General features: G+C 39.5%; 1 pseudogene across 1 annotated transcript; it reads right to left on the bottom strand.

The window, feature by feature from the left end:
* Positions 1 to 801: 801 nt before the first annotated feature.
* On the bottom strand, positions 802 to 1,982 carry LOC117097246 (annotated as a pseudogene). The gene has a single exon (XR_004442875.1). The product of XR_004442875.1 is annotated as a high mobility group protein B1-like (transcript).
* Positions 1,983 to 12,163: the final 10,181 nt, after the last annotated feature.

Below are 12,163 nucleotides of genomic sequence, written 5' to 3'. Positions count from 1 at the left end.
GAGTAGAATTTTAACTGTAAAAACTAGCCAACAACTTCCTATGATATTAAAAAATGGGCTCCTCGACATTTGCTCTCAAGTCACACCACACAAAGCCAATGCTTTAATGCTTTAATGCTTTTAAAGCTAATGCTTTAATGGACCTTCCACTTGTTCTATTATCAACCACTGAAACCACTGGGATGTGTGGGAGGAACTGGGGAGGAACTTCACATACACAAACTTTTGGAAAATTAGACTTAAAACTTGGCTCATGAATAAGTATTTACTGAATAACACCTGTCTGGTGCTTTACCAGCCAATGGCTAAGGATGAGAAATACCTAACTCTAGACACAGCAAAGAGATCATGTGGAGAAGTGGTTGCTGATCTGAAATGAAAAAGAAAGTGGAGGTTACCAGAAGTAGCAGCATAATCATAACCACAGCAGGAATTGAGTTATTATAGGTGCAAAAATGGAGGCTCAGAGGTGCCAAGTAATTTGTCCAAGGTTGGCGGGAGGGTCACACACAAAAATGTGGCAGATTCAGGATTCAAAACACCCAAAATCAGTGTTTATACATAACTAGTCAGAGTTTTCCATGCCATGGAAGACTAAAGCATCCTTTATGAGAATCCTGCTTCAAGACATGAAGACAGTGCCTAGCTATTTCTTGGGCTGCAAAGAAAGGATTGGATGGTTGAACAACTATCTATCACTTAATGACCATCCAGTATGAGTGAAGGACTATATATATTTTTTTAATAAAAAAAATTGTATTTACTTAGAAGCATTCATAATGTCAACAAAACATCTGCAACTTTTTTTTTTTTTTTGCAATTACAGAGTGGTATTAAGTTAACAGAACAACAATTATTTCATATAAGCTGCATCAGAGACAACTGAAGATGAAAAAACTACCATCCCCATATATAACTAATGTGTGCTGTGCACCAGCAAGAACCTGCTTTAAATTTCCATGCCAATTTACAACCCCCTTACTGTACCAGGCAAGGTTAGTGGCTATTGAAAATACCACCAGGACAGGGCTATCTAAAGACACATTCGGTAGTGTGTTAACTATACAAAAAAAGATACTGTACAGTTTAAAAACAAATCTTACACAGCCTTACATTTCAATTTTTTTCTTTAAAAGGAGTGAGTTGTGTACAGGGGGGTTAAATGCTTTATAGACAAGAAAACAAAACTGCGCTAGAACCAATTTATTCATCATCATCTTCTTCTTCATCTTCATCTTCTTCATCTTCATCTTCTTCATCTTCCTCCTCCTCCTCATCCTCTTCATCTTCCTCATCTTCCTCCTCTTCCTTCTTTTTCTTGCTTTTTTCAGCCTTGACAACTCCCTTTTTTGCTGCATCAGGCTTTCCTTTAGCTCGATATGCAGCAATATCCTTTTCGTATTTTTCCTTCAGCTTCGCAGCCTTCTTTTCATAAGGCTGCTTGTCATCTGCAGCAGTGTTATTCCACATCTCTCCCAGTTTCTTCGCAACATCACGAATGGACAGGCCAGGATGTTCTCCTTTGATTTTTGGGCGATACTCAGAGCAGAACAGGAAGAAGGCCGAAGGAGGCCTCTTGGGTGCATTGGGATCCTTGAACTTCTTTTTTGTCTCCCCTTTGGGAGGGATATAGGTTTTCATTTCTCTTTCATAACGGGCCTTGTCCGCCTTTGCCATATCTTCAAATTTTCCTTTCTCTTTAGCAGACATGGTCTTTCATCTCTCTGAGCACTTCTTAGAAAACTCTGAGAAGTTGACTGAAGCATCTGGGTGCTTCTTCTTATGCTCCTCCCGACAAGTTTGCACAAAAAATGCATATGATGACATTTTGCCTCTCGGCTTCTTAGGATCTCCTTTGTCCATGTTTAGTTATTTTTCCTCAGCGAGGCACAGAGTCGCCCAGTGCCCGTCCAGCTCTCACTTGCCCCGGCGCTGTCTCTATGGAGCTCAATGTACTGCAATGGCTGTGAGAGCGGGAGCCAGACGCCGAAGGACTATATTAAGTCTCGGGCAGAACCAGAGCAAATCCAAAAGAAGAGAATTGATCATCAAGCACACTGCATAATTAAGAGTTGCAATTACTAAATATTGGTTGAATTAATGCAGACAAATACATGAGTGCCCTGATAAATATTGTGACCCTTAGACCCTAAGTTTTCTAGAATATGTCTATATGTTGGAATCACTATTGCCATTTTTGAAGAAGCCGTTTCCAAAGTACTTACTAGAGGATCTCTCTGTCTCCCTTTTCTCTCTCTCTCTCTCTCTCTCTCCTCTCTCTCTCTCTCTCTCTCTCTCACACACACACACACACACACGCAGCAGCAGCAGCAGCAGCAGCAAGGTGCTCATCTATTCCCTTACACACAAGTCCTGCCCTAGACTTGGCAAATTGCCTTTTCTGCCCAACCCACAGGATTGAGAATCTGAAGTGAAGTGGAAAACAAGAGCTGAAATAGAGCCATATTTGGGCACAAACCTTGAGAGATGAAAATAAGAAAGGAAGTAGAGGGAGTGCAAGCAGAATTAGAGAGTGTTAAATACGAAGTGTTCTCAGACAGAGGGAGAACAGCAAGCAAGCTGCAACCCGTCGGCCCAAGGGAACAAATTCCAGGTGTTCAGCACTTCTCATTCCCCCACCTCCCGTGCCTTCATCCATCTCTCCCTCTGCTAAGCTAATAAGACCAAGGAGACACCCTCACGCCTTCCCAATGTGTTTGGGTGGGATTATTTCCCATGACAATAGACATGCTTTGTGCTAATGCTCCAGCACTGTCATGAGGAAAGATCGGGGATACTCAAATTTATTCCCTGCCACTTTCAAGCCCTGGCTGCGATCATTTTTTCCTACAAAATAACCTCAACTGAGAGAAAGCAAGAGAAGGATACCTCCTTATTCAGGACAAGAAAGATGCTTTAGAGGTAAAAGGGAAGTATTCAAGATTATTGGAGAAAACGTGTTCATCCTGGGAAGGCATTCCATTGTCAAATGCTGGTCAGGAAGCAGAGGAATAAAAAGACAAGGGAAGAGAGAAGGGAAGGTAGACTTTCCTTCTGGTGGCTCTGTGTGAAGTGGAAGTGAGAGAGCCTCCACGAAACGTAAGAGTCTGCAGGAAAGGCTTCTTAGAATTCTGCCGCCCAGTGCTGACAGCCCTGGGCATATTTTCAGCACGAGGTACATTAACAAATAAGGAAAAGCATCCTCCTGGGCTTCTAATAACATTTATTTCATGCATCATTTCCTCAGAGGAATAGTAGGCTGTGTATTTTTTATTCCTGGTGTGTCCTGCCTAAGAAATAATGGCCAAGCTCACCTGCTTACTTCTGTGTATTTTACAACCCTCCTTAAGCTTTGTTTGTCTTTCCCCAGCTCCCATTCTTCTTTCTGTACACTCCATACTATGCAGGTCTAAATAAAAGGGACACAAATACTGAGACCACAAGCTGGAATCACTGACTCTGCAGTGTCAAGACATCTCAAATCTTTTATGGAAGGAGGCAGAGTAAGAATCCAGAATAAATAAATTGAATGGGCTATGCAGTGTAGACTGAAACTAGGATAAATAAGCAAAAATGAGAGTGGTTCCCAAGTCTCCAGGGATCCTGTCAGCGCCAGACATGCGCCAGGTGTTCTGGGCTCTTCTATTGGCCTGAGTTAGCCTGAACCTCAATAGGGGCTCCCGTCCTTGGCCGCACAGAACTCCTGGCAATTCCAGATTTATTCTCGGCCCTGTGGTGAGGACTATACTACCGAGGCCCAGGTCTGCTGATTAACAAAGTAGCTCCAAGTTCTGAGTTCCCTCTTCTCCCTTTGTCCATCAGCCTCATCGGTGTTATAATGCCAGCAAACTCCAACAGGACCTATGCTGGAAACATAATTTTAAAGTTGATTCTTTCCATACAACTTCAAGGGTCTTTTTCCCACAACCCTCAGCCCCTATGATACCTTAAGCTCCCACCACGCACTCAGCCAGAGGGGCAGTGGGAAGCCCCCACTGACCCCAAAGGACAGACCTCACCCAGCTCTATCTGATGCTTCAAGAGAAATGGCAAAACTGGGTGGAGCACACGCTCTGGGCTGCAAAGCCTGGAGCTGCAGTAATGACATAAAAAAATGGTTATGAAATAAAATGTTAAATGGAAAACAGAATATGGAACTGTGCCTACATTACAGCTATAACTACATAAAATGTATTTATTTGGTAAGAGAACACAGAACATGAAAAACACAAAAATGGCCATTTATTGCGATGGTGAGTAATGGGCAAAGTTTTCCTTCATTTCAATTTTCATTAACATATTACAGTGTTATTTGTGCAGCAAAGAAAATAAATGGACTGTCTGATCCCACCAAGTTACATACTAAAGTTAGCCCTGTTGTGAGCTGAACCTGCCGTTCAGTTTCCTCAAACCTACAAATATACTGACCTACTGTAAATGTGACTCACTCACCACCCCACCAATCCTGCAACTTTAACTACTAAAATAACTGACTTCAAACTCTCTCATATTCATGCTTCTCCTTGCTGCCGTAGTGTGGATGTTGTCTATGCAAACCTCATGATGAAGTTTGATCACCAGTGTTGGAGATGCGCCTCACGGGAGGTGTTTGGATCATGGGGCTGGATCCCTCATTAATGGCTTGGTGCCATCATCCTTGTGGTAATGGGTGAGTTCTCACTCTGTTAGTTCCCATGGGAACTGGTTGTTAAAAAGAGCCTGACACCTCCTCCAATTCCCTCTTGCTTCCTCTCTTACCATGTCCTTTCTGCGCATGCCGGGCCCCCTTCACCGTCACTCCTGCCAAGAGTGGAAGCAGCTTGAGGTCCTCATCAGAAGCAGATGCTAGTATCACACCTCTTGTGCATCCTGCAGAACCATGAGCCAAATAAACCTCCTTCCTTTATAAATTACACAGCCTCAGGTATTCCTTTATAGCAATACACAATAGACCAAGACACTTACCTTATCCCAACATTTAAACCAGAACAGAGGCATTTGTCCTCTGCTGCCTTTTCAACCTACCAAGGGTTAAAATGCCAAGCCTTTCATGAGTGAGTGTGCAGATATCAAGCCATATCTGCATCATTTATTAATGACCATACTTACTTAATATCATGTCAATTTCTATACAGATGATTTTAAATCAGTTCAAGAAATGCTTGAATATCTTGCCACGTTTTCAGAATGGTACCAGGTACTGCCAGGGACCTAAAAGAACTAAAAGGAGAAAGATTTCTGTCTTTGGCCATATCCATCAAGTAAGGGAGAGCTCATGGTTGGATGTGGGGGACAGTGGCAGGGTTGCCAGTCTTAGAAGACTGGAAAGAGGTGAGCACTATTTTCCACATGATGTCTGTGGAAGCTGAATCACTTTTGTAACTTAAGAACCATGCTCTTTATGGTATCATTTTTAAGAAGGACTACAGAACAATGTTGTAAATCATTAGCTAGGATACACTGTACGGTAAGAAAGGAGAGGGAGGGAGGAAAGTAGATGGCAGAATAATATTTATGAAAGGATTAAAAAAATAAGTAAACCGGAAAGTGAGTAATTAGGTTGAGAAAGAATTTGTATAAAGACAGCTCCAGAAAGATTTACAGCAGTAACCCCTAATTTTTTTCACCACCGAGGGCCACCTTTATTACTTTTCTCAGTAGGATGCACGTCTTCACAAATTTTTGTCTACTAACCACAAAACATGTATTGCTTACTGATTAATTTGTTTCATCATTTGGGTTCACTGTGACAACATCTAGAATTACCAATCGGAGCTTTTAATCATTACAAACTAACTTATGTTAGCACAACTGATGTAAAACGATTTTCTCCCCCAAAAATGATGACTTTGCATTTAGTCATCACAGCCTCACTGCAGATTCCTGCTAAGTTTTTTGAAATATTGAAAATAGCTCAAGAGTCTATTACGATCACAGTATTGAAAGGTGTAGAGACCCTGGGTTGGAAATTCTCAAGGTCTGCAGCAGCCAAGACCAGGGACCCTCAAAAGCAGACTCACTTTCTCTTACATCCTGTTCTCTGTTCTCCCTCTAGACCTGGCCTTCATCCATTTCTCAGTAAGGAAAACTGACTGTCCAGCCCTTATCTCAGCACAGTTGATAAAGAGTCATGGATGTAACAGAAAGAAGAGGATTTCCAAGAGCTAGAAATATTTTATTATATTTTTGTTAGAAGAGCTAAAATCAATGAGAAATAGGAAGGGAAATAAGGAAGAAAATAGGTTTTAAAAGATTTGGCACCAACAACAGATAGACATGCATAATCAAGTATGTAGAAACATGAAAGAATTAGCCAAAAATAATAAGGACAATAAGCAAAATAAGATTTGTACAAATCTTCTAAAGCATTCACATCTTTGTTACTGCTTTTTCCCATTTGACTTAGATATTTATTCCCAGAATAAAATGAAGACCCAGTGGCATAGTGGAGCTCAATTTAACTCATCTCATAAATACCTTATGATATCTAAGAGGGTAAGGGCTTTGGAATCCCAAATCTTTTGGGACAGAGGACAGGAGAGTTTATAAGAAAATTGAAAGTCCTGTGTCTGTAAATGTTTATAAGCAGCTTTATTCATAACAGCCCAAATTAGGAACCACCCTAATGTCTATCAACTGACTAATGGATAAACAAATTATGGTGCATCCATATAATTGAAAAATATTCAGCAGTAAAGAGGAATGAACTTCTGATACACACAACAGAATCAGTGGATCTCCAAAACATTACACTGAGTGAGGGAAGGCAGACTCAAATGCACACACTCTGTATGATTTCATTTACAGAATGGATAAGAACGATAAATATAACCTATGCTGAAAGGAAATACATCTGTGGTTGCCTGTGGCCAGGGGGATCAGGGCTATTAACAAGAAAGAGCACAGGGAACATTTTGAGAATGATGAAAATGTTCTATAGCTTGATGCTAGGGTGGTTATGTGTGTATAAATTTGTCCAAGCATACCAGAAGGTACATTTAAAATGGGTGCCTTTTATTACATGCAAATTATACTCCAATGAAATTGGTTTTTTAAAGTGTGTTTTATCTTTTTGAGGGGGTACTAATATTCATTCCTTAGAATAATATTCATGGGTTTTTTTCCTCTGTTTTGGAAAAGATGAAGTAAGTTGGCTATCCTGAGACTAACTGGAGTGAGGGAGCAAATATTCTATCCCCAGGGACCAGGGGAAGGCAGCACAGTCAACACAGCACACTTCATTCGTCCATATCCTCCATTCTCTGGGGATAAGAGAGCTTTGTTAACTGAGAGGTCAGTGTATGCAAAAATCACCCACAAAGAGGTAATAAATAGATGCAAAAACACAAAACAGCCACAAAATAGGGAAAGGGCGAATTCACAAATTTCTACTTTCATAGAAAGAACGATAGTGATCACTCGTGACAATAATGGCAACAATGATATCAAGTAGTCTCATCCAAAGTCCTCATGCCAATCACCCGTTCTGGCACTGCAGTGAGATAGATAGCTGAAAAACCCCGCTGCTACACAGCACCAAGAAATATTGAATCAAATATAGCAAACATTCCTTTCATGCAGAGCTGAACTCATGACACTCAGAAAAATTATCAGGGGCAAATAAGAAACGGAAAGCCAAGCAAGGACAGAAAATGAGGATTTGTGGTTGCAGAAGGTAGGAAGTGTAACTAGGAGCTACTTGCATTAATCCAGGACCCCAAATGCCCAAATGGATGACACAGTCAGGGGAAGAGGACACGCCTGTTGTCACAGGTTCTTCTCCCTGGAAATCAGACCATGAGGCAGAGCTTAGCATGCAGGACGGTTTACTAGGGGTGTTATTAGGATTGATGCCTGCGTGGGGAAGAATGGGAGCAGGATTGGATAGGAGAAGCAGAACTGCCACATACCCATGGCAAGGCCTCATCCAGCCCCACAGGGAGTTCTGAAGCTGGATAGCACTTCTGAGTTGTCCTCAGCTGGGGTCCAGGGAGCCCAGCTTTTGTACCATCGACTGCAGGCTGCTTCTAAGAAACAGGCCTGACCGTTAGCTAAGGACAATCCCCAGGCTTCAGCTGTCAGCGGGTAGAACTCCCAGTAGCTGGGAAAATAAGACCTTCAGGCCTGAAAGGCAGTGTATAAGTGAAGAAATCTGAGTAATCTCTGTGGTTTCTAACAGTGCCAATTTCCTGGGATTGTAGAGCACATCCTAGCATATATAACACTGTTTTAGTTTGTCTCTCTCAGCCTGAATAAACCAAAAATAAAAAATAAATTCCTAGAACTATTAACAAAAATGTCTGCCCTCACATGGGTTTCAGGTTCTAATTCACACTATTTAATTGGTCTGTGAACTCCCAAGCAAATGAATCGCTTTAAAGCATTTCCAGACTAGTAACACCCCGGGGTTTCTGGCTTACGTAAACAGAAAAATCTCTCTGGAAGGGTACTTATTCAACCTAGGAAGCAAAAGAGTTCCATAGACAGGGCCCCAAAAAACATGAGCTTGCAATGCAAAATAAAGGCATGGAAGAGTAATCTGCCATAAGCAAAAATAACAAGTAGAAAAATTAAAGGAGGCTGAGGTGGGAGAATCGCTTAAACGCAGGAGGTAGAGGTTGCCATGAGCCAAGATCGAGCCATTGCACTTCATCCTGGGTGACAGATTGAGACTCCATCGCAAAAAAAAATAAAAAATAAAATAAAAATAAATTTAAAAAATTTCAACACCTAAGAAATCCATGTAATCAACTTAAAAAAAATAGATCATAAAGGGATATCTATTGCTTAAAGCATTAAGAATTATTTATGAAATTAAAATGAAAAAGGCAACAGAAACTATTAAAGGAATCAACATATATGAAAAACTGTTTATATATTATTTAAAAATTTGAAATTTCTTTCTCTTTAGAGAATATCTCTTTTATTATCTATTTTTAAAAATTGTATCTAAAATGGATACAGAGAAAGAGAACTTTGGAAACCAGATAATGGAACTAAGAAAGAAAGCACCCAGAATAAAGAGATGAAAAAATTTAAAGAGGGATTAAAGACTTGGGACATCAAATGGGAAAACTCACACTTTATTAATTAGGACACAAGAGAAGAATTGGGGAGAGGAAAAGTTGCAAGTGATAATGACTTAGGATTTTCTAGGAATGATGAAATGTATGAATCCTGTGATTCACAGAAGTAAAAGATCCAACACAGGAGAAGTGTGCCTACAGATCACCAAAACGAAAAGATCTTAAAAGCAAGCAGAAGAAAAAAGAATCTACCTAAAACAGAAAAAATAATGAAAAGAAGGGTAACTAACTTCTCAACAGCAACAATGAAGGTAGAATGCAGCAGTGAACTTCTATTTTATTTTTTTTTAATTTATAAACAGCTAAAACTATGTTTTAAAAATTTGAGGATGAATATGACCCACCAATTGCACTTTTGGGCATTTGTCCCAGAGAAACTTATGTCCACATAAAAATTTGTACATGAATGTTCATAGCCATTTATAATAGTCAAAAACTGTTAACTACCCAAATGTTCTTCAACATGTGAATAGTTAAACAAACTATCGTATGTCCTTTCCACAGAATACTACTCAGCAACAACAAGAAGGTGAACTTTTGATACATACAAAAATCTGAATCTCCATAGAAGAATGCTGAGTGAAAAAGCCACTCTCAAAAGGCTGCATACTGCATGACTTCATTTATGTAACACTGTTGAAATAAAATTAGAGAGAGAACATGGAGATCTGGCTGCCAGGAGTTAGGGATGGAGAGGTAAGGAGTGGGTGTCTATAAAGGGTAGCATAAGGGAACCTGCAATGATAGCATAGGTAAGTATCTTGACCTAGTGTGGTGTCATGGAGCTATCCATGTGACAATAATTGAAAGGGGATTGGGCCGGGCGCGGTGGCTCAAGCCTGTAATCCCAGCACTTTGGGAGGCCGAGATGGGCGGATCACGAGGTCAGGAGATCGAGACCATCCTGGCTAACACTGTGAAACCCCGTCTCTACTAAAAAATACAAAAAACTAGCCGGGCGAGGTGGCGGGCGCCTGTAGTCCCAGCTACTCGGGGGGCTGAGTCAGGAGAATGGCGTAAACCCGGGAGGCGGAGCTTGCAGTGAGCTGAGATCCGGCCACTGCACTCCAGCTTGGGCCACAGAGAGAGACTCCGTCTTAAAGAAAAAAAAAGAAAGGGGATTGGAGGGGAGAGAGAAAGAGAGAAATTAGTGTATATCTAGGGAGTGAAATCTGAATAAACTCTGGTTTGTACCAACACCAATTTCCTGGAATTGAAACTGTACTATACCTGAAGAAGATGTTCCATAGAGGGAGGCTGGGTGAAGGGTGCATATAATCTCTCTGTGCTATCCTTGCAACTTTCTGTAAATCTGCAACTAATAATAATAATTATTATTTTAATAATTAATAAAGAATATTAAAATAATAAAAGCAGAGCATTAAAAACATAGCATAGAAGAAATCAAAGTAGAATTAAAGCATGTTTACAACAGAAAAAAATTATTTATTTACCACTCGCAGATCCTCACTGAGGATCTATTTCAAGAGAAAGGAAACACTGGATATATTTATGTTTACTGGATATATTTCAAGAGAAAGGAAAATTATCTCAGAGGGAAAAAAGCAATTATGAATGAAGAAACTTGTATACATGTAAATGAATTTGACAAGAATCGACTATTTCAAAGAATAAAAATAATACTATCTAATTTTGAGTGTTATGATAATAAGGTAGAAATGAAGCACTACAGTAACATATAAGATGGAAAAAGATTTATCCAAAATAAATAATTTTAAGATTTATACAGCAGCCTAGAGGAAACTAGAGATAATAGTTGATGTTAGACTTTATTTGCTCAATTATTCATGTTAACATTTAAGGGGTAAACACTAGGAAAAAAACATGAACAAACCAAAAGAAGACAGGAGAGGAGGGGGAAAAGAGGAGTAAAAGGAGCAAAATAAATTAGGAGAAATAAATCCAGTTACTCATGGTCATACTAAATATAAATGGAATAAATTCCCCAGATAAAGATTAGAGATCATCAGATTTTATAATTATAATAAACACATACATAAAAAAATAAACCCCAGTCATGTTCTCCTCATGGAAGCCCCAATTGAAACATTAAGACACAGAAAGTTTGAAAGTAAAAGGAAAATATTAACTAAAATAAAGTTGGTGGAACCATATTTATATCAGACAATAAAAATCTTAAGGTAAATCTTAATCAGTATTTTTGTATTAGTGAAAAACTTGAAACAACCTAGATATTTATCATTAAAATTATAAATAAATGTAGGAATACTATGCAATCATTAAAATCATTGAACTAGAACAACATATATAAATGTAGAGATGTCCAAAACTTAATCGTGTAGGGGAAAAAGGCAAAATGCAATAAAATAAATAAATTATGATACTTTTAATATAAGGTTAAGAAACAAGTTACAAATTTTTCAACCTGCTATATTGCTAGTGATATTTGCTTTCCTTTATATAGCTTCATGCCCATGGAAACTGCAAAATTCACTCTCCCTTCATCCAGTTCTCTATCAGGAGAGGGGGAAAAAAGTCTTTGAATAGTGGAAGGTGGGGCCAACTAGACTCAATAGAAGGTAAAATTAATCTCAAATGGCCAGGGTAGTAAGGGCTTGGTCATCAAGGACTGACAGTACAGCTTGGAAATACGGGTTCCTTCAAAGCAATTTCAACATTTCCGATTCTACCTGACAAGAACCAATCAGGAAAAAATAATTATTTGGGGGAAAAAAAGTCAATGTTGAAGAAACAAAGTCACAAGCAACAAACCCAGCAAATAATCAAAAACATATATTCTATGGTCTGAATGTTTGTGTCCCCTGAAAATTCCTATGTTAAAACTTAATCACCAATGTGATGGCATTAGGATATGGGGCCTTTAGGAGATGATTAGGTTTAGATGAGATCTTGAAGATAGAACCCCCATGAAGAGGATGAGTGCCTCCAGCGAACTCCCTCACTGTGTTAGTCTATTTTGTCTTGCTATAAAGTAATACCTGAGGCTGGGTAATCTATGAAGAAGAGAGGTTTATTTGGCTCATGGTTCTGCAGGCTGTGCCAGCATCTGCTTCTGGAAAGGCCTCAGGGAGCTT

The sequence above is a fragment of the Trachypithecus francoisi genome, unplaced genomic scaffold (assembly GCF_009764315.1).
Source record: "Trachypithecus francoisi isolate TF-2019V2 unplaced genomic scaffold, Tfra_2.0 Lachesis_group15, whole genome shotgun sequence".
NCBI classification, from domain to species: domain Eukaryota; kingdom Metazoa; phylum Chordata; class Mammalia; order Primates; family Cercopithecidae; genus Trachypithecus; species Trachypithecus francoisi.
This window is presented reverse-complemented; position numbering and strand designations above follow the sequence as displayed.